Source organism: Cebus imitator, unplaced genomic scaffold (assembly GCF_001604975.1).
Source record: "Cebus imitator isolate Cc_AM_T3 unplaced genomic scaffold, Cebus_imitator-1.0 Scaffold245, whole genome shotgun sequence".
Taxonomy (NCBI): Eukaryota; Metazoa; Chordata; class Mammalia; order Primates; family Cebidae; genus Cebus; species Cebus imitator.
In genome coordinates, this window is record NW_016107560.1 from 1,279,842 (window position 1) to 1,293,029 (window position 13,188).

The window sequence follows — 13,188 nt, forward strand, 5'->3', positions numbered from 1 at the left end:
TTTAACATTGTAAAATTAGATTTTAACTAAAGATTATGCTCTACAGTATGCATTGTATTTTATTTACAATAATAATTTCATAATAACCAACAGTAATAAAATGGATAAAGGTAAGATCACAGAATGAAGTAACATATTTGAGAATTTGTAATAACCTTGAAACATTGTTATGTTATAATGTATAGTAATTAAAAGCAAATATCATATTAAATTTGTAAAAAGAGTTAGTCTGGCAATAAATACATGAAAGCTGATAGAGTTTTTCTCCTGTTGGTGATTTGTTTTCCTTTTCTGCATTTTCTCATTTTATATTTTATATTATATTTATATTATATTATATTATATTTTATATTATAATCAAGTTTTACACTTTATTCCCTAACCTTACATCTAAAAATACTGTTTATTAGAAATAAGATAATAGGAATATAAGATATCATATAACTTTTGCTAAACAAATGCTATATAATGTCTAATTATTAATAGTGAGGTCTTTGTCTTAGGAACTAGATGTTACACTTACAAAAAAATTCAAACTATGCAAACTTTTCTAAACACGCTGGTCTACTGTATAGTGTAGAGAGGCACTTTATAAAGATCTTGCTCATAATCCTTATAAATACATAGAGGGTTTAATTATGATTTTCTAAATCCACACTAATATTCTAAAGGATGACAACTTTCCAGGAATATTTGCAATTTACCAGGAGTTTTTGCCAATATTACCTAAATACACAACCTCAACTTTTCATTAAACTGCATTTTTAATTATTCAAGTGTGAAACATCAAGGGACGCAGTGGTGGAGGATAATCTCTGCAGCTAAGTTAACACCAAGGATTCAACTATCTTCAGGAAAGGCTGAACCCAGACAGAAACAAAAACTCTATCCAAGCTTGAGCTCAAGTTCTGCATCAAAATGAGCTTGGTATTCTCTATATAAAACAAAACATTATTGGCTCTCCTCAAGACTCCTAAAGTCCCTTAGGTTGTTTAGATCATTATTTAGATCATTAATTTTCTGAGGACAAATGTTTTTTATCATGTTCATGTGTACCTTCCCAGAACTCTCTATATATAGCCTTTGAGTGTTTGAAATATATGACAGCAAATTTGAAGAAACTATTTATATAACTCATAATTAATTATGAATATAAACAGACTATGTGAAGAAGTCACAAAGAACATTAAGATAAGGAAAAATTGAATCAAGGATGAGCCATCAACAATGAATTTGGGCCAACAAAAAACAATACTGAATTACCCATGTCAAAGATGAATTCAAAGAAAATGTATGTAACAGAGAGTCAGCAAAACATTTACATACTGACATAATTTAAACAGGGAATGAAGTGATCACTTTGCATGGTAAAGAAGGAAAGAACCTTTATAGAAGTGATATATTCAATAAAGAAAATATTTTCCTCCTCTAATAAGTACTTCTAACTCAACACATTGGAAAAGGTGATGTAATAAGCATTACAAAATCAATTAAAAAAAGCTGATTAGGATGAAAAAGCAAAATTGTATAATAAAAATATCAATGTGACCTCAAAAAGATCATTATTGTGTAATCAATAGTGGAACAAAAATCACCAGGCAGAAAACTGAATCAGATAATTAGAAAAGTTTTCTGGTAATGATAAGACATGCAAAGCAAAGTAAGAAACAATTGGAGGAGATATTAGTTTTCAAAGATATGTAATCAAGGTGAATCACAGAAACTGAGGGTATTTTATAAGTAGATAAAAGATTAATTATATGCCAACAATCTTAAAAGTGTTATAGATAAAAAAGTTGTCTTAAATGAAGAAACAACAGAATCTACATATTTAAGACAATATATCATGCTAAAGAAAAGTTCAATCTAATCAACACTACTTACAATTTTTTCTAAATATTTTTTTTAGGCATGAAGAAAAAAACATCAAGCCTGTAAAAGAGAACGTGTTAGAGGGCTGCATAGTCTATATATGCACATCCAAAAAAGTTAAGGTCTGAATGAAGTAACATTGGCTTTTTTCTACTGAGCTCTATTAATATCATAACTATGTTTGCTGATTTCAAAATATTGAACTACCTTTGCATTATTAGGATAATCCTACCTGGGCATCATGTATGAAGATTATATAAATGTAAAATTTAAATAGTACTAGTTTATAAAATATACACCACGCAAATATAAAATTACTATCAAATTTCAATATGAAGTTGGGTTAATTTTGCTAATAAGCAAATAGAAAATTCTACAGTGATATTTCCATTTTTGAGAGGCTAAAATTCATCATCCTATCTTTTAGAATAGTCTAAGACCAGCAAGTTAATTAAAAATAAAAGTTCTATCTTTAAATCAATAGCTACTTGAGATATTAAAAAAAAAATTCTAATGTAAAAATCCTGGGAACCAAGCCAATATGATGGCTTGTTACGTTGGCCAAACATGATGGCTTGTTATATTGGCCAAACATTAAGAAACCAGAGTTTCAGATGACTATGGACAAGAACCCCACAGCATGTTCTCTCAAACATATTATGCTTGTCCTCTTAAAAATAATTGTGTGCTTAGTAAAGGCTGATGACTTTTCATTCAGGAAGGATTTTGAAACCAGGTAAAGATTGACTTTTTTGCAGCTGTGACTGGAAGAATTTTCTGTCCTCTAATGTGAAAGCATTGACTAAAATCAGCATACTTAGAGTTCTCATCTTTTATTGAATCTCATGATATCTTTTCATCAAACATATAACTAATTTGTCAGAAGAATGTCAAAGTAACTTGATTATTTACTCTAGCTTGTTTTGGGAGTTATCTCTGAATTAATCAAGACATTTATTAACATGCTCATTACCACTGATCATATATGAAGTTCAATCAGAAGGATTTCTTAATTATATTTATAATTATGAGGTTCTCTTCAAATCTCCTTGGTGACATTCTACTGTTTTTTATTTATTTGTTTAACCCTTGATCAATGAAGGTAGAGCAAAGTTGTATTTGCTTTTGTCCTTTCCTGATAGGAAAAGAAAACAGAAACACTTCAAAAAGACAAACCAAACAAAACGAACTCAGTGCAATAGTACCTGGAAGAACAATGTATAAACTTTTTTTTTTAAAATAAGAGAAGAATATTAAATTTAAATACATATTCTTAATTAATAAAGAAATGCTCAGCATTTAAAAATAATAACTCTTAATATATGCCAAGAATTTTCATTGTAGAAATAACTCTTCAAAGAACAGACTTATCTTCAGATTAATTAGACTGGAAATTAAGTTAGCTATTTTTCCCAAGGCCCTAAAATAATAAGTTGCTCTGCTCAAATTCAAATGTATCCTCACTCTAGAGAAGAAACGTTGCATGGATAATCTGTATCAAGAAAAATACAATAAAGCAGAGGCTCACATAAACAAAATTATACATATACTGATTAATAAATGTCTCCATTAAGCACAAAACAAAATAAAGTAAAAGAAACAAAAATTAGAAAGCCTAATTAGTAATAAATGAGTGACTACAAACATTCATGAGAAATGTAAAATAAAGATATATCTAAATCTACAAGTCCATTAGAAAAATTTTAAAATCTAGAGAAAATAATAAATTTCCAACAAAATATTGATCTAATCCAAGAAGTATAAAACTTAAGATGCTATAATTTTCTGCTGAATTCTATAAAATTAAGTTTGATTTAAACTAATTGAATACACAGAAAAAAACTGTAAAAATGATATTCGTAAAATAATCATGAATACAAAGGTGAAAGTTATAAAACAAACATAAACTTGTATTAATGTTTCTTTGTGAAATAATCACAACATAATAAGAAAAAAATTATCCTGATTATAAGTACAACATTAAAAGAACAAATTAAATCCAGTCACAAAAATAAATTAAACCTGGTAGCATTTTAAGAATTTTAACACACACTGAGCAAAGTTTGTTTTAGAAATGTAGAATGATTCGATGTCAGAAATCTATAAAAATAATCTATGTCAATAAATTAAAGGAAAAACCCATATGTATTTTAAAAGTTAATAGACACTAAAATGCACTGACAGTAGCAAGTCTAACTTTAAATAGAAAATATAAATATGAAAAAAATAAAATTAATTTATGATACTATGGGACAGTAACCCTACCTCCTCAACCTCCAAGAAAACACCTGCAACTATAGCACATAAAATATATGTGAAGATGTTTTGTTCTCTGAAAAATTGACTATTTGCCTTGAAACATATTAAATTAAGACCAAAGAAAAAAAAAAGACTCCATTTTTGACCCTTATTCTTTGAAGAATGTTTTTACATATCCCCTGGCATTTCTTAAAAGCAAGTCTGTTTGTTTTCTGACTGTTGTTAATGATGACTTGAAAGAGGAAACATTGAGGGCACATAAATTTGGTTTTATGTAAATGTAATTCTTGTTTAGTTTATCATATAGTGTATTTTTGAATATATGAGTACTAACTTGCTAGGCTCCTTAAGAATCATGCTAAAGAAATCATTGAGCCATATCCCTTTAAAACTTAAGCATAGAGTTTGTTTTCTATACCTGGCTTATTTCCCTTAACATAATGATATGGAATGTTTTTGCCTACATAAAAAAATTGTAACCTTTTCTATGTATACAAAATTAGAAATCTGGTTTTCAAAATGTTTCTTGATCATCCAGGCATTTCTCTTTTATCTTTTTGACACCAAACAGGAGTTACAGAAAACTAATGAGTTAAGATGCTTCTGACTGGACAGCTATAGAATAAGAACAAAGAGAATTGCAAAATAATATTGATGAAGCAATAAAATCATGTGTTCTTAAAAGAAGAGTAAATTGATAACGTTGGTATATATTTGTTTATTAAGTTGGGATTTCAGTGAGGTATGAAAACAGTAAATGTTATATGAGCTTTGAAATCATATATAATTTATACTTATTATATATATAATTTTCTATACATGTGTTTAACAACTACCATTCACTACAATTATTTATACCCGTAGACTAATACTTTGAATAATGTATAATAATATACATGAATAGTAGCATATATATCAATAATAGAACAACACATATAGTCATGCCTTGGTATATGTGGTCAATTTTTCCAGGACCCTTATGTATACTAAAATAAGCTTTGTTTATTATTTATTTATTTATTTATTTAGAGACAGGGTCTCAATCTTTTGCTTAGGCTGGCATGCAGTGGCACAATTACAGCTCACTGCAGCCTCAACCTCCCAGCCACAAGAGATCTTCCCACCTCAGCCTCCCAAGTAGCTAGGATCACAGGTGGCACTGTCATGCCCAAGATAATTTTTTATTTTTTGCAGAGAGTCAGTCTCCTGATGTTGGCCTCAAATGAACCTCCCAAAGCACTGGGATTACTCACTGGCATGAGCCAAAATAGCCAGCCTCAAAAATTAGCTCTTATTCAAGTCCCACAGTTGTCCCTATGGATTCCACCTATATGAAAAGTCAGCTCCCAGAACACATAGGTTTTGCAGCCCATGAATTGTTTATTTCCCAATTATGTTTGATTTTTAAAAAGTCCTTATAATCTGACCTGCACAGTTCAGACATTTGTTCAAACATCAACTATATTTTTCCATTTGCCACAGTGCAGCTTTCCTCAAGATGACTATGCAGCCATAAGAAATGATGAGTTCGTGTCCTTTGTAGGAACATGTATGAATCTGGAAACCATCATTTTCAGCAAACTGACACAAGAACAGAAAATCAAACACCACGTGTTCTCACTCATAGGCGGGCGTTGAACAGTGAGAACACATGGACACAGGGAGGGGAGCATCACACACTGGGGTCTGTTGGGGGAGGGCAAGGGAGGGGCAGTAGGGGGCAGGGTGGGGAGTTCAGGGAGGGATAACATGGGGAGAAATGCCAGGTGTAGGTGACGGGGGGGATGGAGGCAGCAAACCACATTGCCATGTGTGTACCTATGCAACAATCCTGCATGATCTGCCCATGTATTCCAGAACCTAAAGTACAATAATAAAAAAAAAGATGTATTCCATGAAATAATAGCTTACACATATTCAGAAACTGGGGTATCCTTTGTTAAATTCTGTGACACTGTGACATAGATAAATTTTATCTTCCATTTTACTTTTGAAATAATCAAGATTTAAATATGTGAAATATTTGCCCCAAATTTTATCTACAAAGAAATAAAACTGAATTTTGAACTTGGCAGCATATATTTGTTGACAGAAATGTCAGTAAAAAGGTGTCTGTGGTAAAATTGATTTGGGACAGAGTTTAACAACATTGCACATGTTCTTTTATTGCTGAAATTTTCAGTTTTTGATTAACGCATATTGCGTACATGTAAGAAAGATATAATTTGTGGACTTGCTCAAATTTATTGTGCTAGATCATTCTTGAATTGCTAGAAAGAAATACCTAAGGCTTGGAAATTTATAAAGAAAAGAAGTTTAATTGACTCATGGTTCTGCAGACTTTACAGGAAGCATGGTACTGGCATCTGCTTCTGGTGAGGCCTTAGGAAGCTTATAATCATGGCAGAAGGTGAAAGGGGAACAGGTATATCACATTATCAGAGCAGGAGCAAAAGGGAAATAGTGGGGTGGGAGGTGCCACATACATTTAAATAATCAGATGGCATGTGAACTCAGTGCAAGAACTCCCTTATCATCAAAGGATTGGCCCAAGCCATTCATGAGGGATGATCCAAATATCTCTGACCAGGCCCCATTTCCAACACTGGGAATCACAATTCAACACGAGATTTGGTGAGTTCATTACTTTCAAACTTTATCCCTTATCACTTATTGACCACATACTCCTCTATTTTCCCCTCAAAACATTTTTAGTACTATTATTTCAAGTAATTCTTTTGCAAACTACTACTAAAATAATACATGTAAAACCATTATCATCGGAGTGCATTTATTCCAGAAATTAGGTAAAACAAGAACTGAGCACATTTAAGTAATATTTGATGTTTTGTTTGTGGATACAAATTAGGTAAAAAATGACAAAGAAGGGTAATCAATCTTCTGGACCTTTGTTTCCTCCTTCTGACCTTGCTTCCATTTATATTTCCATTGCTTTCTTATTTATGTTTTCCCCTAACTTTATTGTACATAAGAATCACCTCAGGAAAGTGTAAAAATGCATGTTCTTGTGTGTAAGATGAAAACCCAAGATTTTGCATTTCTAGTAAACTCCTAGGCGATGCTAATTCTGCTGGTGTTGGACCACACTTAGTAGCTAAGAGTTAAGGCGTCTTGCTACATTAATAAGTATAATTTGAAATGATTTTTAGAGTAATTAAAGATTATCCCAACCAAATTCTGATCTTATATAGTTGTTCTACTGGAAAAATGGTAATGTCATAATGTGGTGAAAATGTATAATAAGAAGAAAGTACTTTTATCTTCCTCTGAATATTTGTATTGTAATAAAATATAAATATACTTTAAAAAGAGATCCCAGGCCGGATGCGGTGGCTCACGCCTATAATCCCAGCACTTTGGGAGGCCGAGGCGGGTGGATCACGAGGTCAAGAGATCGAGACCATCCTGGTCAGCATGGTGAAACCCCGTCTCTACTAAAACTACAAAAAATTAGCTGGGCATGGTGGCGCGTGCCTGTAATCCCAGCTACTCAGGAGGCTGAGGCAGGAGAATTGCCTGAACCTGGGAGGCGGAGGTTGCGGTGAGCCGAGATTGCGCCATTGCACTCCAGCCTGGGTAACAAGAGCGAAACTCTGTCTCAAAAAAAAAAAAAAGAGATCCCTTAGCTGAAACTTCTTTTGTGTTTTGATACTAATTTATTGCTTTTATGATGTTGTAAAATAATTATGAAATATATTTCAAGGAAGATTATTCTGTAAGAATAACTTGGGAGAATTTGGTAATTTGGTGAGATGGTGTTATTGGTTGCAATGTTTCTTTCCCAAATTTATATCTTGAAGTCTTAAACTCTAGTAGCTCAGAATGTGACTGTATTTCACAATAGAGCTTTCAAAAAAGTAATTAAAATTAAATGGGATCATTCGTGTGGGTCCTAATTCAACATGACTTGTGTCTTTAAAAGAAGAGGAAATTTAGACCCAGATTTGAGCACACAAAGAAGAAAGACCACGTGAAGTGGCTATTTTCAAGTCAGGGAGAGAGGCATCAGATGAAGCAAAACCTGCCAAACGTTGCTCTTGAGATAATAGCCTCCAGAACTGTGAGAAAATAAATGTTTCAGTTGTTTAAGATCCCTAGTATGTTGTATTTTGTTATAACAACTATATCACACTAATATAAAAAGGATTCATCCAGAATTTGTGGCTACCTTTTTAAATTAAGGCTTAATTGTGTTAAACGGCCTGCAACATTGTACCTAGGTAGACATTCTGGATTTCTTCTTATATAGAATATAATGTAATGTAATCTGAATTCTCAGATTAGAGAAAAAGATCAAATGTGTCTGAGAATTTTGTGTGTGGAAAATGTGTGTGTGTATACTGTGTAATATACTTTATAATTTCATCCTTAAGTTAATACGAGGTTTAAATATTAACGATGAGTTCGTGTCCTTTGTAGGGACATGGATGAACCTGGAAACCATCATTCTCAGCAAACTGACAGATGAGCAGAAAATCAAACACCACATGTTCTCACTCATAGGCGGGTGTTGAACAATGAGAACACATGGACACAGGGAGGGGAGTACTACACACTGGGGTCAGTTGGGGGGAAATAGGGGAGTCACAGTGGGGGGTGGGGAGTTGGGGAGAGGTAGCAAGGGGAGAGATGCCAGATGTAGGTGATGGGGAGGAAGGCAGCAAATCACACTGCCACGTGTGTACATATGCAACAATCTTGCATGTTCTTCACATGTACCCCAAAATCGAAAATGCAATAAAATAAATAAATGGAAAAAAAAAGAAAAAGAATAAAAATAAATAAATAAATAAAAATTTTAAAAAATAGAAAAAAAAGAAATGTCACGTAGAATATTTCCTACTGATTTTTAAAATTTGTTATCTGAAGGTAATTACAACCAGTTAAATTTTTTAATCAAAATAAATAGAATGAATATATAATATATACCGCAGTGCCTAGAAAAACTAAGTAATTAAATATAGCAGATTATTATTACAAGTACTCCACCTACCCTGCCCTGTTTTTGCTCCTAATTAAATGTTAACTAGTAATAAGACCCATTTATTTTCAGGATGTTACATTGTTAAAACACCTGTGACCACATTAAGCCTGTTTATTAATGTTAATGACTGCCATTGTGGACATGCTTTGCTCCCATTTCTTTAGACTTTTGCCAACACAGCATTATTAATTATTACAGTTAAAATAATTTTGAAGGAATGGGATTAGGTATAGGGAAATGGGAATAAAAAAGAGTAGCATGTATACTACTGTCAGTTCTCTTCCATATAAAAATTTGAAATAATATTGGTAGCAATAAGGCAGCCACAGATGAGTTAAGTTGCTCATTTGCACTGGTGATCTGTATAGTATAACAGAACAAATCACAGTAAAATAAAAGTAAGAAGCATTGAAATTCTAGTGCATTACAAGAAAAAGCAATGAAATGAAATAATATAATATGTCTTTAGTAAAATAAATGTAAGAAAACTCATTAGATCTTATGCCCCATTTTTATATATAAAAGTGAACATTCTCCAATATGCTTTAAAATTATTAAAAATGGCATTTTCCTTGTTGGTCTGAAAATGTTGTAACCCTAGAGTAATTTTTTTTTTTTACCAAGAATCTCACTGTAATTTATAATTCCTCAAAGTTTTACCTTACTTAACTGTGAATACAATGATAATGTTGCTGCATTAAACTGCATTGTGAATTACTAAAAGCAGGTTCTATCATTTCATACAATCACACAATTGCGGTCCTAAATATTCACCTCTACACATTTATTTGCAGATGAATATTTGTGATAAAAAGGAATAAAACTGAGGTCATTTAACCTAGATAGTCTTACCTGCAATATAAAATGATATAATTGCAAAAACATGAATGTAAAAACACTTGGAGCAGACTGAGAGAGATATTTTTGTATTCAGAGCATGGTGCAGCTGACCATATTGAATGAGACCTCATTTACTCTCTTTAATTACGGTTTAAATGTAAGTTAAAAGTCATTTTTTAAATGGTTAGTCTTATATATTCATATGCTCTTATAATACATTTTAAAAATTCAAATTCATTCTTGATTGAAGCCACAACATAAAGTTTAAATGTTATCTCATGGACACTAATTTTCTCTTCCATAACTAGTTTTGTGAGTCTACATTTCAATTCTAAAGCCTTTTCCTTTTCGGTGTAATATATCTTGAAAGATTTAAATCACACATTCAAAAATAATTGCCGTTTTAAATTGAACTTAGAGCAGAACAAACCAATTACTATAGTTGCATCAGTGTAAAGCATTTTACTCTTCTATGAGCTGTACATATGTGCATACTTCCTCTATCACAATTACTATTACGTTACTACTGCATCTGTATTCACCTCCTGAAGTAGACTAAAAAGCTTCTGAGGGGTTGAATATCCTTGAAGTTCATATTGGCTTTTAGTAGTCTTATTTGACACAATTTAAAATATGAGAAACCTATAGTTAAACTAATTTCTATTTTTGCTCAAGTACCTGGCTAAATTCTGATAGGAGAAATGGAAAAACTGAAAATATACACACATAGAATACATATTTTATGACCCTATTTAACACAGATGTTTAATCTGCGAGATCAAAATCTATAAATGCATTATAAAAAGGGCATCTTAAAACCTAATGCTTTATTTATGACACATAATAGTTATAAATATCAGATAATCTGACTATTAATGTTCTGTTATTATTTTTAACTTTTAAATCAACTTTGTTGGGCTATAATTTACCTACAACAAAATGTAGGTAATGTAAATTACCTATGTAAGTAAGTGTATGTAAATAAATGTACATCTACCTACCATATTTTAAATGTGGAGTTTGATTCATTTTAACAAATGAATGCACTTTGGTAGCCACCAGTGTCATCAAAATATTGAATATTTACTGCATTCCAAGAAACTTCTTTTGCCTCTTCACAGTTAATCTCTCTTTCACTTTGATCCTTTGTAACTACTGTTTTGCTTCCTATCACTAGAGGTTAGTTTTGAGGATTTAAAAATTTCATATAAATCAAATTATACAGTAGATGCCCTTTTGTGACTGGCTTCTTTTGTGCAACATAATGTTTTTTCATTTGTTCATAGTGCTATATTTATCAGTAGGTCGTTCCTTTTAATTCTAATTAAATGACTCTACCTGTATGTGTTTATTCATTTATTTGTTGATGAACATTTGAATTGTCTTCAGTTTTGGGCTACCAAAGATAATGGTGTTATATAAAAATGTTCATATACCAGCCTTTTCTTGAGCACATATTTTATTTTTTTAGGGGAAAATGCCTATCAGAGAAATTGCTGGTATATAATGGTAAGTGTATGTTTAACTGATATGGTTTGGATCTGGTCCCTGCTCAAATCTCATGTGGAACTGTAATCCCCAATGTTGATTAAAGATGATTAGATCAGGGAAACAGTTTCTTATGAATGGTTTAGCACTATCTTCTTGATGCTGTTCTTGTGATGGTGAGTGAGCTCTCAGGAGATCTGGTTGTTTACGTGTGTAGCACCTCCCCTTCTCTATCTCTTGCTGCTCCAGCCATGTGTCATGCCAGCTCCCCTTTCCCCTTCTGCCATGATGGCAGTTTCCTGACACTTCCCCAGAAGTCAAGCAGATGCCGGCATCCTTCCTATGCAGCCTGTGGAACATGAGCTAACTAAACCTCTTTTCTTTATGAATTACCTAGTCTTATATATTTCTTTAGAGCAACACGAGAAAGGCATAACACATTGCAACTATAATAATCTGCCAAATGGGTTGTACAATTTTACCATCCCAACAATAATAAATGAAATTCCAATTGCCTTACGATCTCACAACACATGATAGTGTCAGTCCTAGTGGATGTGTAGTAATATTTCAATTGGTTTTAATATGTATTTCTTAGATGTTTAATGTTTATCTTTTTAAAATGTGTTGATTGACAACTTACACATCTTTATGAAATATTTGTTCGAATATTTTACGTGCTTTTATTGTATTGTTTCCTTTATTATTACTGGATTATAAGATTTCTTCACATATTGTAGATACAAGTGTCACATTGGCATCATTAGCTATAAGAGAGGCTACCAAAGCAATTACCTAGCTTTTTATAGCCTTTATAGTGGAAGATAAGCAAGTATTAAAGAGCTGGTTTGTATTTTCATTAATCAATCAGCATTGTTTTCTATGGCTAGAAATTCATATTTATAACAGCTTAAGTAATTATTATAAATTGGCATGCAATAATATGTGTGGTTATAAAGACACAGGTATGCATATACACACATATACAAGTACATGTAGAGTAAGTAGTATCAGGTGAGGGGCCAGTGACTACCCTATTTACTTTCTGATTAAAAGCAAAATGAATAAAACAGTTAAATAAAAGAACACCAAATATTACCAAGTTTTGCCATTTTAAAGTGATCTCTAACAAAGAAAATGTTACATTATTCTTGTCTATTTTATTTGTCATATAGGGAGATTAGTGGCTTAGAATATCAATTTACCATCTACTTAAGGAGAAATGTATTGGTATATGGATTCAAATGCTATGCCATATAAAAACACAAACAATAGTATGCATAGGATTTAACTTGTAAGAGACAGCAAATAAAGGATTATAAAGCAGGTATGTATTCAATAATAATTAGTACATAAAATAAAATAATGAAGCAGAGTTTTCTATGTAAAATGAGTCTGAAAAGATAAAAAGAAAGGCACTGAATTTTAGAAACAGAAAAAAAAAGAAAGATTCACATTTTTTTCAATTTGTTGTTGGGTGTAACAAAGTGACTCATATAGTTAGTGTGTGTGTATGTGTGTGTGTATATATATATATATATATATATATATATATATAGCTGGTATGCATGTATGTATGTATCCAGCTATATGCAAAAAAAAAAAGCCATCTAGGGCAAAATCAGAGAACACAATATTTGGAACCAGGTAATGTCATTGCATTAGTCAGGGCTCTCCAAAGAAGTACCAATAAGCTATTGAGTTAGTGATTATAAGAAATTTGC